Source organism: Protopterus annectens, chromosome 10.part0 (assembly GCF_019279795.1).
Source record: "Protopterus annectens isolate FY-2018-M chromosome 10.part0, PAN1.0, whole genome shotgun sequence".
Classification (NCBI taxonomy): domain Eukaryota; kingdom Metazoa; phylum Chordata; order Ceratodontiformes; family Protopteridae; genus Protopterus; species Protopterus annectens.
In genome coordinates, this window is record NC_056744.1 from 534,011,813 (window position 1) to 534,031,450 (window position 19,638).

The 19,638-nt window shown below is 42.5% G+C and overlaps 1 protein-coding gene across 1 annotated transcript in view; it reads right to left on the minus strand.

The window, feature by feature from the left end:
* PBX1 (PBX homeobox 1) overlaps positions 1-19,638 on the minus strand; it is a 1,500,039-nt gene that overhangs the window by 284,103 nt on the left and 1,196,298 nt on the right. The window lies entirely within an intron of this gene.

The window sequence follows — 19,638 nt, forward strand, 5'->3', positions numbered from 1 at the left end:
CATGTCAATATAAAGAAGAGGCGATTTCATCCATGTCTTCTCAAGACTGTTTCACAATAAACAGGTATGCAGTATCGGGTTTTCTGCACTTAAGGTTGTACATACTGCACATTAAATCACTCCACCACTTTTAATTTGCAATTTGTGTAGCAATCTTTCATTTGCTTTGTTTTCTCTTTATTAACCACTGTGTTTATTACTTTACATTGCAGAAGATTTTTATCTGAAATGAAACAAGCTCTCATCTGATGCTATGAATATTGAAAGCTTCTTAAAGCTGTATTCCTCTGACTCATTTCCTAAGAATAGCTCTGTCTCTGACTAGCATTCTAACTTAAGAACAATGAAATCAATAAAATACCATCATCATGTTAAAATTGCCTTTAAATATTCAGTTTAATACATTTATCTTGAAGCGTCTTTTTTATACTTGGTATATAAATAGAATTACCATCCCAGTGTTAAATCCCAGCAGCTATTTTTATACTTGCCAAAGCTGTCATACTTCAAAGACGTTTGCTCAAAACTTGTAGATTGAGAAGCATTTCCCAAAAGTAATGCACTAAATTTTTGGTCTCAGAAGAGACCTTGTCTATTGTACAGTCAACTTACCTAATAAACAGGGCCCATGATTTTACATTTTTTCTAGGGGAAATATCAATAAATTCCAATCTAGGACTGTACAAATATTGGAAAATGTGGGATTGTTATGGAATGTGACAATTTAGGTTTGAACACGTAGGCTCTACAACCTGTATTTCTTAATACATTTACTACTTATAATAGTAACAGCTTACTTTTTTTCAATGATCTGTACACATACTCTGATTTAATTTTGCACTCATGCATACACACACAGACACACACACACACACACACATATATATATATATATATATACATATATATATATAATATATGTGTGTGTGTGTGTGTGTGTATATACATATATATATATATATATATATATATATATATATATATGTATGGGTCTACTTCTAAATCTCAAAATACTGAAGACCAACTTTCAGAATCTCGAATCTAAATACCGAATACCCACTATACCGAAATATTACAAAACCGAATATTACTATACCGGAAATTCAAAATACCAGATTTTCAGCAATTGACATTCAGTTCTGTAATATAACCCCCACCACAGCATCACAAACACCACCTTCCCTAAACCTTTACTAAAACACTAAATACACAGACCTACAAAGCCTATGAATAAGTAGGGGGTCATGCCTCTCACACCCCTGATAATTATATATACCAACTCCGAGGTCACACTATCACGGAAGAGGCAAAAAACCTACCTCTAAGCACCCTACACACTTACTTCACACACCACACACACACACACACACACACACACACACACACACACACACACACACACACACACACACACACACACACACACACACATAACATCAACACATTATCCAGTCTACAAAATAACAAAACTCATGATCTAGGAGAAAATACAACTACTTATTATTTCTTGTCCGAGTTCAGACTGATCACATTTTAACCCTATTTTCCTAAACTGTAACAAAGGATCACATCTGAGCAAAGATAGTGGGCATGACAGTTGTTATATCAATATGTTGATACTGGAAAATGTTACACATGTTACATGTATAGCAAAGCTTAGTAGGATGCTCAGTACTTGTAGAGTACTCTGTACTAAACGGGATCAGTGTTCACACGTTACATGCATAGCAAAGCTTAGTAGGATGCTTAGTACTTGTAGAGTACTCTGTATTAAACGGGATCAGTGTTCACACGTTACATGCATAGCAAAGCTTAGTAGGACGCTCAGTACTTCTAGAGTATTCTGTACTAAACAGGATCAGTGTTGACACGTTACATGCATAGCAAAGCTTAGTAGGACGCTCAGTACTTCTAGAGTATTCTGTACTAAACGGGATCAGTGTGAATGTGGTCAATTGACGTCATTTGTCTCTATAGCAAAGATGACTTGCTGAGTGAATGCAATGAAAGGCAGGACAGCAGTGTGCTGAAATAACTAACACCTAGTGACATTGCCCTAGCTGTCACAATAAATGTTGTAGGTTACTATGAAAGTGCAGTTAATTCTCATGAGCAGGACCATAATGGAAGACTTAAAAGAGAGTAACACAAGAGGTTCTGGCAAAAATGGAAGGTGCTTACCACCATAACGAAATGATACACTACTGAAAAAAGGCAATTTCTTTGTTATTTTGAAACCTTTTATTAAACATTTGACAATCATTGAATAAGAGCTTGTAATTAGTAAAAGAGTATTATGAATATAGCGATTTCAAAACGCCACATAAAATTATTAAAGACAGTATATGAACAATAAAGGTAACACCTTAAAATAAGACCAATACATTGCATACCATAATTATGATAAAAAGATTATTAGATTTACAAAAAGTTAGATATTTCTAAAAATCACAAATGTACTTATTAATTAGAAATGCATGCATTTACACCATACTTCTCAACTTTTTAGTGCAAGAAATCTGGACAAAGCCTGACAAAATGTGGGGGCAAAGGCCTAAAAATAGGAACATATTTCAGATATTGCTCTTATAAACTTAGAAAGGAAGGATGTGAAGTCTAAACCTCAAATGTATGCCATTATTTAATGACTTCATTCCTCAGATCATCCCAATGATTTGCCAGAAAACCACACATTTTGTGAGAAAAATACCAAAAATATGAGGCAAAAATCTGGGCATTCTGCGAAAACCTGTACAGTTGAGAGGTACGGTTGACACATCTATGCTGGAAGAGAGCACGTGGAGAAAATCAGGCAAGGAAAGCCTCATGAGGAAAAGAAATAAAAGGAAAGAGGCAGGAAGGAAAACATGACAATGTTTAAAATGCAGATGATTTCAGTTAATTATCATTGTATAGATCCATTTTTACCAAATCAAGAAACTCAGACCACATGGTAGTTACAATGGAATGCAGTATAAAGTACAGTTTTGTACCTACCATAAATGTAGATGTTCGAGTGCTAATACAGCTGCAGTCATGACAGATGGGTTATCCTGCCGTCAGGCGGGTGCTCGGTCGGCCGAATTCCAAAGTCTAGGTCTGGCGTCGGATGTCGTCGCTTCTTCCCTGACATCAGTGCGGCAGGGGTATAAAAGAACCAGCCGACGCCATTTTATTCAGTTTTTCTTGCCTCAGATGTCAGGTGCCCCCAGAAGGAAGGCAAAACATACATTTATGTAATAATGCAATGCAATATAATAAAAAAACAGTAGTTGCAAGCAAATACACCATAAAAGAATACCCCAATCAGGTTGTATGAGGAGGTGTTAGCCATTAGGCCTGTCCCAAGAGGGGAAGGAGGGAGGGAAACCTGGACTGCAGCTGTATTAGCACTCAAACATCTACATTTATGGTAGGTACAAAACTGTACTATGTTCATCGTGCATACAGCTGCAGTCATAACAGATGGGTAGAATCCCAAAGCTAAAAAAGGGGTGGTAGGAACTAAGTGGAACTAGGAGGAGCAAGGATGCCCTGCAAGACTGCAGTGGCAAAGCCCGCTCTAGATTTGGAGTATAATGGTAGGTGATAGTGCTTGGATAAAGTATGCACAGAAATCCAAATGGCTGCTTCCAAAATATCCTTGGTAGGAACCCCCCTGAGGAAAGCTGCAGAGGTAGCTGTGGCCCTTGTGGAGTGAGATCTGATGCCTGTAGGTACAGTTTTACCATGAAAAGAATAACAAAAGCGTATGCAGTGGGCTATCCATTTTGAGATTGTCTGTTTGGAAATAGCCTTCCCTTGAGCACCTGTAGCATAGGACACAAAGAGTTGCTCTGATTTTCTGAATGGCTTTGTTCTGTCCAAATAATAACGAAGCTGTCTGTGAATGTCCAAGGAATGTAGTAGTCTCTCCCCTTTGTTTTGTGGATTAGGGTAAAAGGTAGGTAAGTGGATAGCCTGATTCAAGGCTACACTGGATACTACCTTTGGCATAAAGGAAGGGTTGGTTCATAAGGAAACTCTGTCCTGATGGAAAATGATGAAAGGCTGCACAGCCATGAGGACTTGTAGTTCCAAAACCCTGCGTGCTGAGGTGATAGCCAGAAGGAAGGCTGTTTTCCATGACAAATATTGCAGTTCTGTTGAAGCAGCTGGCTCAAATGGAGGCAGGGTCAGTTTTTCTAGAATGAAATTGAGGTCCCTCTGAGGAACTGTCTTAAGAGAGGGTGAGAGAATAAAGGAGGATCAGTGTTGTATTGAGCAGAAATGGCTGAGGCATGGATTTTGATGGAGGAGAATGAAAGTCCACTGCTTAGCATCTCAGCTAGGTACTGTAATATTTGAGGTAAATTCAGTATTCCAGGATTCTGACCCTTTTTCTGATTCCAGGCACAAAACCGTTTCCATTTTGTGGAGTAGGCTTTTCTAGTAGAAGGCCTTCTGGCCTCCAAAATGACATCCTGCACCTCCTTGGAGAGGAGGGTCTGTTGTGAATTTAAGGAATCCTCCATGCGGCTAGATTGAGTGTTTTCAGCTGATTGTGAAGAGTTTTGAAGTTGTGCTGGGTCAACAGAAGAGGCATTAGAGGCAGGATCCATGGTGGGGAATGAGTCAGGCTCCTCAGGAGTGGGTACCAGTGTTGTCTTGTCTAGTCTGGAGCAATGAGAATCATCTTTGGTCTGTCTGCTCTGGCTTTTAATAGACCTTTGGGCAGCAGAGGAAGAGATGGAAAGGCATAAACTGTCATTGTTGTCCAACTGAAAGAGAGTGCATCCACTTTCCAGGCCTGTGGATGATAGGTCCTTGAGCAGAATTTTGTCAATTGGTAATTTCTGTGGGTAGCAAAGAGATCTATATCTGGCCTTCCCCATGCTTGAATTATCTTTGTAAAAACTTGAGGATGCAACTTCCATTCGTGTGGATCTGTCATATTTCTGCTTAGGTTGTCTGCCAGCGTGTTTTCCTTGCCTGGCAGAAATTGTGCTTGAAGTTGGATTTGTAATTCCAGAGCCATGTTCCAAAGAGACATGGCTAGCCTGCACAGGGGATATGAATGGGTTCCTCCCTGTTTATTTATGTACCACATCACTGTGGTGTTGTCTGTTCTTATCAATAGCTGGCCAGGATGCAGTAGGTCTTTGAAAGCCATAATAGCATTTTTTACTGCTAGCATTTCCTTTTGATTGATGTGTAGGTGCTTTCCTTTTTGGGACCATTTGCCCTGAATGCACTGATCTGTCATGTGCGCCCCCCAGGCGTAGTCCGAGGCGTCTGTTGTGATGATTTGATTTGCTTGAGGCAAGCAGAATGGGAGATCTATGTTTCTTTGGCATGCTTGAGCCCACCACAGAAATTCCTTTTGGAGGCATGGAATCAGTGGTATAATTGTTTCCAAACTGTGGCTGTGTTGAGACCATAAGTTTTTAGGTACCATTGAAGTTTCCTCATATGCAGCTTTGCACATGGGATTAGCAGGATGCAAGATGCCATGAATCCCAGAGCCTGCAGGATTTTCCTTGCAGTCAGCCTGGTGAAGGTTGCCAGTTTTCTGAAGTATTGAGTTAGTTGCCCTTGTTTCTCTGGCGTGAGGTAGGCCATCTGGGTGTTTGTATTCAAGCTGGCACCCAGGAAAATTATTGTTTGAGAGGGTATTAGTCTTGATTTCTTTTTGTTGACTGTGTATCCCAGAGAGTTCAACAACTTTATTACAAACGCCAGGTGTTTCAGAAGAATGTGTTTGCTGTCTGCTTGGATCAGGCAGTCATCCAAATATGGGTATATTTGTATCCCTTGAAGTCTGCAGAAGGCAATTACTGATGCCAGGCATTTCATGAACACTCTGGGTGCAGTAGATAAGCCAAAGGGCAATGCAGAGAATTGATAATGGGTTGAACCAGCAAGAAATCTGAGGTACCTTCTGCAATCTTGTCTGATAGGGACATGCAGGTATGCCTCCTTGAGGTCCAATGTTACCAGCCAAGACTCCTTGCCCAGCATGGGAAGAAGCTGCTGTAATGTGAGCATCTTGAATTTTGGTACGAGTAAATATGTGTTTAGGATGGATAGGTCCAAAATAGGTCTCCAATCTTTGTCCTTCCTTGGTACCAGGAATAGTCTGGAATAAAAACCTTGACCCTGTTCTTGTGCAGGTACCTCTTGAATAGCTTTCATGTCCATGAGAGCTGAAATTTGTTTTTGTGCCTCTGCCCTTTGATTTTGTGGCAGGTTTGGCATGCCTCTCATTTTTGGAAGGGTATGAAAGTGGAATCTGTAGCCGCTGTCTATAATGTCCAGGATCCATTTGTCTTTTGTGACAATATGCCAATTTTTCGAAAATAATGCCATTTTTCCACCTAAAGGTGCTGCCATCAGAGCTTTGCTTGGCATGCAAAGGGGAAAGTCATTGGTTCTGCTTTCTGAATGGCTGTGATCTATCCTCTCCACCTCTTGGTGTAGGTGCTTGCCATTGTCTGCCTCTAAATGATCTTTGAGATTGCCCTCTACCCCTCGGGCACCTGTATCTATCTCTTTGAGGTCTGTCCGTGGCTGGAAAGGACCAATTTTTTGAAGGCCAGTTTCTGCTGAAATGTGGAGGTTGTACCTGTAGGAAATCTTTCACTGTTTGCATTGATTTTGCCTTTTCCTCCATTTTCTTTAATACCTCCTCAGCTTTAACACCAAACAATACATCTTTTTGAAGAGGTGCATCTAGTAATTTAGCTTTGACATGATCTGGTAAGGTTTGCTCTTTGAGCCAAGCATGTCTACGTATGACTGACCCTGTAACAGCAGCTCTACATGAGGCCTCTAAAGCATCAAAACCACATTGCAAGGTATGTTTACCCACTTGTTCTGCATTATGCAACAAATCCTGCAACTCCTTCAAGTCTGGTTGTTCAGGATGTGACATTTTGCTTTTCAACTGAGATAACAAAAACTGTTGATACATTAACATATGGAACTGACAGTTTAATTCCCTCATGTTTAAAGTGGCCAAGGTGTATACCTTTTTCCCCCACCTTTCTAAAGCTCTGGAATCTCTCTCTGAAGGTAATGGGTTTTTGGCAGTGGAGGCCTTAATTCCCTTGGGAACCTGTGAAATAGTTTCTGAGTCAGCCACATGACTTTTGTATAGGAATTGGTGTGAATCAGGAACCCGGTCATACCTGTCAGGCTTGACTGGAGCTGGAGGTAAAGAATCTGGGTTAAGGCTGGCCTCTGAATACACATCATCTAGTATGTCTAAGACAGGAGGGATAGCCAGAGGCCTGTGCTGAGGGAGCAAGAGGAAATCCCTGAGCCTTTTCTTGGAATCTGAGTAATCTTGGCCTTCCCAGTGGAAGTGTTCCCTCAAGGTATGCAAGGTTTCCCCAAAAGAATAGTCCTCAGGGGGGGAGACAGAGGGAATGGACTCCTCTGCATCAGAATCTTCAAAAGGGGGGTATGATTGTTCCTGGTCTTCAGAATGTTCTGAAGTAATGGAGGCCTGGTCCGAGGAAGGGTATTCTTCCTCCACTCTGGGCCTTTTGTCCGAGGGGGGTTGAGAACCTCTGATAAGAGTAATCAAATCCTCAGCCATTTTGAGCATCTGTTTTTTAGGCATGGGGCCTTGAGAAGGGCCCTGTGGAGCTTGTCTTTTAGCATGCATGGCTGCTTTAGATTAGTGAAAGCCTTAATGGAAAAAGAAGAAGAAGACCTGAAGACACCTTGAGAGGTGGCAGGCCTGTCTAAACTCTGAGTTTCCCTGCCAAGAGTGGCGTCGGTATCTGTAATCGGGGTGTGGGCCAAGGAGCCTGCGACCTCGGGCACAGAAGACACCGCTAAGGAAGTGTCATCGGTAGTCAGGGGCTGTGAAGGTGCCTCGCTGAGAACCGGAGCACCTGTAGTCGGCTTTAGCATGGTGTCGGTAGAAGTTGCAGACCTCGTATGTCGGTCCTTATCTTTGCGTCTTTTACTCAAAACTGGAGTCGGAGTATCCAACGACATAATGTAATAAAATTTTTTGCCAAAATAGTGTTGGGCGAACTCTGCTCGATGCTTAATAGTGCGTTTGTTGAATCTAGTACAAAAACGACAGGCCGAGACGTCGTGGTCTGGGCCTAAGCAAGGAATGCAGAAGGAATGGAAATCCTTATGCGTTATTTGCTTCCCACATGAAATGCAATTATTAACTTTGTCTGACATCGGTCTGAGGCAAGAAAAGTTTCCCCAACGGGTACTTAGCTTTCAAGAAGACTTCGGTTGAAAAATATTCGTAATCTCAGGAGCTGGCCGACCGGCACTTGCGAACTGCTTCTGCTTCGGGCACCGCGCGGCAAGAAAGACGGGAGAAAATGGTGTCGGCTGGTTCTTTTATACCCTTGCCGCACTGATGTCAGGGAAGACGCGACGACATCCGACGCCGGACCTAGACTTTGGAATTCAGCCGACCGAGGACCCGCCTGATGGCAGGATAACCCATGTGTTATGACTGCAGCTGTATGCACGATGAACATCTGCTTTTGGAAAGAGTGGGGTATATGGATTTTTGGAGGGATGTTTGATAAAATATTTCCCTTTGCTGAGAATCCAAGAGTGTAGACCATGTAGTGATTTAGTAAAAGGCATATTCCTTGCTGAGACAATATAGATTCTTACAATGGCAAAAGCCAATTGCAGCCAGAAATGTTTTGGTAGGTCTAAGAAGCTAGCTGAGGAGGAGAAACCAGTCAATGGGGAAGCTTTGGACAGAGTTATAGAATGCCTCCAAAGGCAGTTCAGCTAGTTTCACAATGTTGTCCAAATGTTACAGGTTGGGGGGGGGGGGGGGGGGCATTCCCAAAATTTATGTTCTGCATCAGGTTTTGCCTGACCACAAGCGTAGCAGTAAATAGTTTTCACAAACCCTTACTGATGGCATTAGCTGGAATACAATACCCTTTATGGATAAAAAGCATTTTTTCAAAGGGATATGGAAAGACCCTGAGGCTTTTGAGTATACCCAAGATTGTGGTGACAGACTCCTCTTGTGGATCTAGTCCCAGATGGGAGTGCCACAGTGAAATGGATTCAGTTATCGCCCTTCTTGAAGATAAAAGAAGAATGTTGTGTAGGTTAGTAGCCTCATAGTTATTCTTAGTAGGCATGGATGGACAAGACCCACAGGTACAGTTGATAGAATGGCTGAAGAATATGAAATGTGAGTTGTAATGGGGGATCTATGGATCATGTATCTAATTTTGAAATATTTCCATAAATCAGTTCTGGGTAATACTACTTCTATAGTCAAATCAGACAACCAATTAATGCCTGTTACATCCCAAATACTGGGCCATCTGAAGTGTCTGACTAATTCCATAAGGGCCACATGCATTTGATGGAGAGAGTGGCAAGCCTTTATATGTTTAGGGAGAGATTTAGGATAGCAACATAAGTCCCAGGGTTATAAAGAGTTGAGACTGTTAGCCTCCATCTGACCCAGTGAGGTGGAGTCTTATGAGCTATCTCTTTAAGAAGGCTTTCCTAGATGCACCCCAGTTGGGAATTCCCGGACTGGATAGTGTAAAAGGGGGGAGCTATACAATTGAGTTTACTCTCACTCTATCCATTTCCAAATAATTGCACTTATGAGTTTCATCAGTCTCTTTAGTGCTGGAGATATGGAGAAAGGTATAAAAAAGAAGGGTAGCAACCATCATTTTAATTGCTGCAATCCATCCCATTAATGAAAAATGGAGTCATCGCCAGGAATGAACTCAGACAAATACCTTATCACAGATATCCTTAAGATTTATCCAAATCATTTTATGGACATCAGAGTGAAGCTTTATGCCTAGATAACATAGGTGCGCACTGGTTCATTTATATATAAAGTGAGTGATGTTGTCTTTTAAAGTCTTGGCTGCTGAAATAGCAGAAAAATTCTGTTTTGGGTATATTACATTTTAATCCTGATAGTGCGCCAAATGTTTCTAATATGTCTTTTGAGTCCTGGGATGTCTTACAGAGGATTGGCAGTAAGAACGGCACAATCATTAGCAGACAGTAAAGCAGCAGTTGTGACCTCATGAAGAGACCAAATTGTAATGGTTGTGGTAACATTCATTTGTATGTTCAATGGCTAGTAAAAATATAAGAGCAAGGCTCAAGATACAGGATGTTAACAAAGGTCACAAACTCTAATGAAAAGCCCATGTTCTGCATAACAAGTCAAAGATACTGCCATTTGCTTGAGTTGAAGACTTTCTCGAAATCTAGGCTGAGACTGGCTCTGGTACACTCTTGAGGCCTTGGAAGTAAAGCTGGAGAGTGAGGAGATGGCCTGCACTACACTGACCTTTAATAAAGCTTGCTTGTGTGTTAAGAATAACATCTGGCAAAATTGTTTCTACTCTATTAACTAGAATCTTCTTGGCCTACAGCTTTACATCATCAATTTACTATCTTTTCCAGGTACAAGAAAGAGGATTATTGTGGAAAGAGTGGAAGAAGGGTGTATGGCTTCATTCCATTGATATAAGTGAAAAAGAAAGGTCAGGGGAGCTATCACTAAAGGTTGTTAAGCATTATAAAGGTCCATATTCAGTCCATCAGGTCATGGTGCCTTCCCTCTTTTAGAAGAGACCAGGGCATTTTTATCTTCAAGCTCAGTGATGGGTTGGGTGAGATACTCCTGGTAAAGAGAAGTCAGGGCAGGTAAAGTCATTCTTTCAAAGAAAGTATCTAGCTACTGTGATAATGCCCCCTTGTGTCTGTTATCACTATATAGTTTCTTGGGTCTATATTGAAAGACCGAAAGTTACGAAGTACAAACGCTCAGATGAGCAAAAATGCCGCAAATCGAAAACATTATTGTGGGGGGGCTGCGCCACCCACACCACCCCAATAAATATATATATATTCCAACTCTGAGATCGCACTAAAGTGAAGAAAGGGCAAATATTCCGATCTTCACTGTACTGCGTTAAAAAAAAAAAAAACTTTGATTTGTGGTATTTTTGCTTATCTGAGCATTCGCACTTTGTCACCTTCTGTCTTTCAATATGTAACCTAGTTTCTTATAGTTTTGGTAGAACATACTATTAATTCTATCAGGAGTAAAGTCACCTTCATTGTTAGTGGTGGATTGCTGATGCCCTTCTTTGTTTCAGTCTATAGGACAAAAAATTATCAGGTTTATTACCGGCTGCCAGGCTTGTAGCACAGCACTCTAGATAAAATTGAACTTTCTTACAAAGTATAATATTTAACATCTGATGAGCTTTTCTATATTGCCATATAAGGACTGATCTTTGAAAAGTTCAGTTGTGTACCTACCATAAATGTAGATGTTCGAGTGTATTCACTGTTGCAGTCATTACACTTGGGTTATCCTGCTGGCAGGCTACCCGCAGTCGGCCTGAATTCCAAAGTCCTGGTCCGGCGTCGGTTGCTGTCGCCTCTTCCCTGACGTCAGTGCGCCAGGGGTATATAAGTTGCAGCCGATACCATTTTCTTCAGTTTTTCTTGCCCCAGAGTTCAGGTGCCCCCAAAAGGGTAGGCCAAATAAAACATTGCTTATAAAAAGCATGCACTAAAATAAACATTACCTTCATCTGCAAGCAAATACACCACATAGGTTGTAAAGAATAGAGAAGTACAGATAAGTCCCAGCAAAGAAAGGGGGATGGTGGGTGGGTAACCTGGACTGCAACAGTGAATACACTCGAACATCTACATTTATAGTAGGTACACAACTGTACTATGTTCATCGTGTTTCACTGTTGCAGTCATTACACTTGGGTTGAATCCCAAAGCTGAGGTTGGGCGGCTGGGTCTAAAAAGAATTAGGAGTGGCTATGAGGCCCTGCAGAACTGCAGTGGCAAAGCCTGCTCTAGATTTAGAGTAAAGAGGTAAGTGGTATTGCTTAGTAAAAGTGTGCACTGAAGTCCAAGTTGCAGCCTCCAAAATATCCTTGGTTGGTACTCCTCTGAGTAAGGCTGCTGAGCTGGCAGCTGCCCTGGTGGAATGTGGTCTAATGCCCTTAGGCACTGATTTGCCATGTTGTGAATAGCAGAAACGAATGCAGTGTCCTATCCATTTTGAAATAGTCTGCTTCGAGATAGCCTTTCCTTGTGATCCTGCAGCATATGCCACTAAAAGTTGGTCAGTCTTTCTGAAAGCTTTAGTTTTGTCCAAGTAGAAGCGTCGCTGTCTGTGTATGTCCAAAGAATGCAGAAGTCTCTCCCCTTTATTCTGTGGGTTTGGGTAAAAAGTAGGTAAATGAATGGTTTGGTTAAGAGCCACACTGGACACTACCTTAGGCATGAATGTCGGGTTTGTCCTTAGAGAAACCCTGTCCGGATGGAAGATAATAAAAGGTTCCACAGCCATTAATGCCTGTAACTCTGAGACTCTTCTTGCTGAAGTTATTGCTAGGAGCAGAGCTGTTTTCCATGATAAGAATTTTATCTCAGCTGTATTGGCTGGCTCAAAAGGAGGCATTGTAAGTTTTTCCAAGACATAACTGAGGTCCCATGCAGGTATTGGTGCTCTCCTTGGAGGTCTTATGTTTTTGGCCCCCCTGAGGTACTGCCTAAGCAATGGATGTGAAAAAATAGGTGGGTCCGTATTGTAATGAGCTGAAATGGCAGAGGCATGGATCTTAATTTATGAGAAGGATAGGCCTTTGTCCAGCATCTCAGTTAGATATTGTAAAATCTGAGGAATATTTGGAACAAGTGTGTCAATTCCTTGTGCCCGGTTCCAAGCACAGAATCTCTTCCATTTTTCTGCATAAGAATTTCTGGTGCTGGGCCTCCTGGCCTCCAAAATAACATCCATCACCGCTTTAGAGAGAGGTGTATTCTGAATGGTTACACTATCCACCATGCAGCTAGATTTAGGGTTCTGAGTTGGCTGTGCAGGATCTGATTGTTTTGCTGGGTCAGTAAATGGGGAATTTGAGGCAATGTCCAGGCTGGGCCTTGAGACAAGCTCCTTAGGATTGGGTACCAGTGTTGCTGTGGCCAATCTGGGGCAATCAGAATCATTTGTGGCTTCTCTTGTCTGACCTTTAGGAGTACCCTGGGGAAGAGAGGCAGTGGAGGAAAGGCATAAACTGCAAGGTTGTTCCAGCTGAATGAAAAGCATCCACTTTCCATGCTTGTTTGTGATAAGTCCTTGTGCAGAATCTCTGAAGTCGGCAGTTGTGAGGGGAGGCAAAAAGATCTATGTCTGGGCATCCCCATTTCCTTGTTATTATGTTGAAGATTTGTGGATCTAGTTTCTACTCGTGAGGATCCATGAGGTTTCTACTTAGTTCGTTTGCCAGAGCATTTGTTTTTCCTGGCAGGAATTGTGCTTGCAAGTGTACTTGGTAAGTCAATGCTGTGTTCCACAAGATCATGGCTTGTCTGCAGAGGGAGTAGGAATCTGTGCCCCCCCTGCTTGTTTATGTACCACATGAATGTGGTGTTGTCCATCTTTATCAGCAGCTGTCCTGGATGAAGTAGGTCCTTGAAGGTTGTCAGGGCGTTTTGTACAGCTAGCATCTCTTTTTGATTGATGTGAAGATGCCTTTGGCTTGTGGGCCATGTGCCCTGAATACATTTTCCTGCCATGTGGGCCCCCCAGGCATAATCTGATGCATCTGTTGTTAGTGTTTGCCTAGCTGTGGGTAAAGTGAATGGCTGTCCCTTGTTGTGGTGCAAGCCTGTGCACACCATCGAAAAGTACAGTTTTGTACCTACCATAAATGTAGATGTTCGAAGATCCACATTGCTGCAGTCATAACCTGTGGGTAGTCCGCTGTCCTCGGTCGGCCGGCCCGTCCAATGTTAGGCTGGGCGGCGTCGGGTCATCATCGCCAGGATCTGACGTCAGTACTCATGGTATTAAAAAGCGCATGACCCAACATCATATCCCTCAGTCAAAGAAAAATCCCAAAAACAAAAAAAAAAAAAAAAAACCCATGTACAAACAAAATTTACTCCAAAAATCACAACACCACCCCAAACAAAGGGAAGGAGGGAGGGGGTAAATTCTGCAGCAAGCAATGTGATCTTTCGAACATCTACATTTATGGTAGTAGAAAACTGTGCTGTGGTCTTTCTCACATCTCACATTGCTGCAGTCATAACCTGTGGGTCAAAGCAAAAGCAAAAGGGAAAAGGCAAAAATCAAAAGCATTGGGAGGAGCTGCTGCCCTGTGCAACTGTGAAGGCAAACCTAAACCCAGCCCTAGATTTGGAATAAAGAGATGAGGTGTTAGTTAAAAAAGTGCACTGAACTCCAAAGTAGAGCTCAAAAATATCTTTTTAGTTTAGTAGCTACAACAAAGGCAAGAAGTGTAGCTAGGCAGTGAGAGTAGAATGATGCCAGCAGCTCCTCATCTCTTTAGAATGATGATGAGAAAAGCAATACAATGGCCAATCCACTTAGAAATAGTTTGTTTGTTTGTTTTGAGCCCCTAGCCCTGAGCAAAGAAACAAAAAACTGTTGAGACTGTTTGAACCCTTTAGTCCTGCTCAAATAACCTCAAATAATAACGTGAATAGGTGTGTAAAAAATTTGTTTCCTTTATTTTTTGAATTATTTTTGGGGATCAGCATAAAAAGCAAATGAATAGATTACATCACAATCAGAACTTATTTGAACAATAAAAAAGTAGGAGTAGGCAGACGAGAGATACCCTTCTGATGAAAAATCAGGATTAGGAAAAAGCCCTGCTGCAGATGCCTGTCATAATTCAGATGCCCCCTAGCAGAGACGAAAAGCCAACACAAAAAGCAGTCTCTCAAAAAGACAAAATCCAACTCAGAGGTAGCAAGGAGGTAAAGTAAGTTCAAAAAGTGAGATCCCATCCCAGGAAGGGGAGTAGAAGGAGGGTCTTATGTCTTTGCCCATCTAAGGAATTGGAAAAAATGGGAATGGAGAATACAGAATGAGTCACAGTCATAGTGCACAGAGCAGAAATGCAGAAATGGCTTTAACATGGAGAAAGACAGACTCCTTGTCTGTCTATTGTCTAAATAAGATAGAAGAATGAAAACACAAACTCAAAGGAAACAGCTCTGCTACATCCTTGCTCAAAATAAAAATAAAAAAAAAATCCAAATCAAACAAGCTTAGGCCTTCTGGCCTCCAAAACTCCATTCAAAAAAAATGAACTTGCCTTGTCCTGACCACAGGGGAGAGAGAAGAGGCCATGCCTGAGAAGAGGGTCATGCCAGGCCAGGACTGTATGAAAGGATGCAGGGACTGTAGACAAATGGTGAAGAATTGATGACAAAAGGTGTGGGGCAAATGGCAAGAGACCCCTGGCAAACTCCTCAGAGCCTACCTGCTGCAATCTGGGCCAAGGCAGATCATGGAGGGCTGCTGAGGTGTGACTGGAGCTGACCTTCAAGAGTGAGGAGGAGAGAGAGAGGGAGGACCTAACAAGGAAAATTGAAAACTGGCGCCAAGGAAAAGAGCCATCCAATTGATCAAGCAACATCTTGAAACATCAACTTCTTTCACTGGGCATTTAGTGGAGAAGTGAACAGATCTATGTCTGGATGTCCCATATCATCAAATCAAACGTCAAAATGTCTGGATGCAACCTTCCACTGGCCACCTGTCCTCAACACCATCATGCACATCTGCTAAGGAGTTCTGGGGATCCTTCTGCTGTCCTGGCAGAACCTCTGCTGAAGAGTTCTGTAAACTGAGAGCAGTCTCCTTGCCCTTGCAGAGGGAGAGGGAGGGTACCAAAAGGTTCCCTGTTGAACATGAACCTTGCAGTTGTGTTGTCTGTTTGAAATTGCTGTTGTCTCCTGTGTGAAGTAGTTGAAAACCTGGAGTGGACAATCCTGATCCAACATAACATCAAGATGAAGTGTATATGTAACAGCAAGGCCAACTTGTCCTTGAACATTGATCTCCTTCAAGGTGTGCTCCCCAAGCCTTGTTCTGGGCATCCATCGTCGCCCATTGATTGGCTTGAGGACGGGTCACAGAGGTGATACTCCTGAGCTATCTGACATTTCTGAGCAAGGCAAGGGTTTGGAATTTGAACAATACATCTTGTCTGACAGTTGGCATCCAGCAGTATGTGATCCCATTCCTTTTGAACCAGAGAGTTAGGCATCCATTCAGTGTTTAGCTTGATTGCATACCACAGGAGTACAAGTGATGTCCTGGCCCAAGGTTTGGAAGGTGGAGGAAGCACCCAGAAGTAAAGATGAAGATTGTTGGAAGTAAAGGGAAGTAAGAGTGCTTTCAGTCGGCCTGGTCAGCACAAACAGAGGCTGTAAGGGTACTCAGTAAGAGACTGGACATTTGTGAGGCTTTACTGGATACTTAGGCACCTGGACACTGCTCACCCTAGGCACACCCACTGAGCACTCTTAACATACTCTGCATGCACTGTAGATGACAGAGTAGCTTGTGTTGAATTGAGCACATAAGAAATAAGGATCAAGGAGTAGGACTGTTGACCCCCTTAAGAAAGAATTGGAGAACCTTCATGAAGAAAACATGCTAATGTAGATAAGCCAAGAGGCAGATGGAGTCTACTGCAACTGGGCAACTCTGAAACACCCTATGATGGAATCTCCTGCAAAAAGGCCTGCCCAGATTTGCTGAAGAAGCTGATAATTGAGATCCCCAGAGGAATCTCAGTGATCTTGAGGCAGGAATATTCTTCAGATATGGAATGTTGTCAAGATTGTTAAGTTGTTTCCATTTTTTGTATTGGAGAGGCGGAAGATAAATCCAAATCAATGCTTGGAATGAATCCTTTAAAAGGTGTTTAAAACAGTTGAGAGAAAAATCCTAGGCCCACTTCTGATTTTGGAAGAGAATCAGTGGCCCTGTGATTGAAGAAGTTTTGAAATCTGGAAACCTCAGAGCACCCTGCTCCAAATGTAGGCACCCAGCAAGCCTTTGAAAAAGCCTCCTGTCTGGAATGTCCTTAAGTAGGCCTCGGTCTCTATAATGCCCAACACCCATTTGTCCTGGGTGACTAAAAAGCCTGAGCCTATGTCTATAATGTCCAACACCCATTTGTCCTGGGTGACTGCCAGGAGGGGACGAAAGAGCTGAGGATGCCTCACCAGAGGAGCTGCCAGACAGGAAGGATCCTGCTGCCCTCAGCTGTGGTCATTGGGTCTCTCCACGTGCTAGGGGACCGGCCCCTGGACTGTAAAAAGAACAAGGGAACCACATCTCCCCCTGTGTGCTGCCCCTGCCAGATCTAGGGTCCCTCTGCAGTAAATCCTCATTGAAACTGTAAGCAACTCCTTAGCAAGCCTTAAATCCCAATTTAAGTCTGACTTAACAGCTTGCTTTTACAAAACCTGCTCCTAAGATTGCCTTTAGACTGCATTTGCTTCTGATTTTCTGCAAAGGAGAGACTCCCAAAACTTCAAACACTGCAACTGAATGCAGGGCAGCCTACAAGAAACTGATCCAAACCAAACTGATGTAAGAAGCCTGCACCTGGACAAACCACACTGCAAGGAATAAACCACACCTGAAAGAAGAACCCAAAAGAATGCTGTAGACCCTGATCACAAGCACTTTTATCTAAACAATCTATCTACCCAAATGACCCCATACCTTTAAATTTTAACTTCTGCTCTAGAATCTGGCATGGAGGTTCACACTATTTAAGGAGAGGAATAAAGCCCTCATTCAAGGAGCACAAGATGGTACACTCAAGCTCTGACCAGGAAGAGGGATATTTATTCACCCTGAATACACCACATACAACATCTTTCCTGACACCCTGTGGGGGTTACAAGAGTTTCTGGGTCAGCCCCCTTCTCTTCCTCCACACATATTTATGAGGCTCAGGGGGCCTGTGAGCAGTAGCTTATGATTCTCTGGCAGGAGGCAATCCCAGATATTAAGTCTGGCCATGCAGAAGGCAAAGAAACATCATGAAAAACAGGGAGAGTTGGCAAACAAAACAAGGCAAGGTGGTAAAAGAAAAAATGCTCCTGATAGCTATCCATAATGAGAAAAAGAAATCTTCTCTTCGGAAAAGCAACCCAGAAAAATCCTCTCATTCTGAAAAGAAAACAAGGACTCTGATCCTGAATGAAAAGAAAAATCCTCATGAATGCAGAATAATGTCCAAGGAATCAAATCCTGAATCAGAGAAATAGGACAAAAATCCTGAATGTCTTCAAATCCTAGGACTCCAATCTGGAGGAACCTCCTAAACCTCTTATCTGGGGGGGCATAGAACCTGCTTTCCTGAGGCATCTATCTTCTGAACCTAAACCAGCAACTACCTGAGGTACAGCCTGACCCTTTTTAGGGAAGGAACCTGCAGGAAGAGGGACTGAGGGGAAGGCTTGGAGGAGACCTTAGAGACTGGAGGTACAGGGTGAGGCACCTTAGTGGCCTAGTAGCCTTACTGAAGGCCCGAAGACAGCTGGACACTCACAATTCCACAGGCCCAGCCATTCTTTGCGGGTAACGAGGCTTCCTAGATCAGCTGCTTCCCTCTGCCCTGAGATCTGGAATAAACCCTAACCGGAGAAGAATTTAACACCGAACGATCCGGCGAACCGACTAAAGACGTTTTCCATCAATTTTTGCTTTATGGATAGCGGGGGCCGGAGGATCCATATGGCTATTGTAATAATGAATTTTCTACAAGCATAAGCGCATTAAATCGCCACCTAAACAAGGCCTTGCAAAAATTAATACCCAAGAATAATGACACCCTTTACCACGTCGTTTCTGGCCCCAAACAATTTCTTTCACAGAGATTAACTAATTCCACACTAACAACTTGTTTCCCACAACGGCAACAAATTAAAACTTTTTCGACGGGGTCGGAATTAACTGAGGCAGTTTCACAAAATAAATCTTGCATCTGAAAATTTTTTCTGTGGCAAACTCGGCTGAGAAAAAAACGCACTTAAAAAGCCAGAATGGCTCTAACTGCACTTGGCCGGACTGCGAGGACCATGTCTCCTGTTGCAGGCAGGGAATGAGTGAAATTAATGATTCCAGGCTGTGGCAATGTTGAGTCCAAAATTTTTAGATACCATTGTAGTTTCCTCATATGCAGTCTTGCATATGGAATTAGCAGAATGCAGGATGCCATGTAGCCCAAAGCCTGCAGAATTTTTCTTGCAGATAACTGGGTCTTTGTTGCCATGCTTTCGAAGTAAGAAGTCAGTTGCCTTTGTTTGTCTGGTGTGAGATAAGCCATCTGGGCAGTTGTATTAAAGCTTGCACCAAGGAATATTATCTCTTGAGAGGGTACTAGTTTTGATTTATTTTCATTTACTGTGTACCCTAGGCAAATCAGTAATCTTTTTACAAACACCAGATGCTTTGGTAGAATGCCTTTGTTCTCTGCTTGAATAAGGCAGTCGCCCAAGTAGGGATATATTTGAATTCCTCTTTGTCTGCAAAATGCAATTACTGGTGCCAGGCATTTTGTGAAGACCCTGGGCGCAGTAGATAAGCCAAAGGGCAGTGCAGAGAATCGCTAGTGCATTGAGCCAGCTATGAATCTGAAGTATCTTCTGCAAGATTGTCTGACTGGGACATGCAGGTATGCCTCTTTGAGGTCCAAAGGTACAAGCCAAGCCTTCATGCCCAGCATGGGCAGAAACTGCTGCAGAGTCAACATTTTGAATTTTTGAACGTCCAAAAAAGTATTTAGA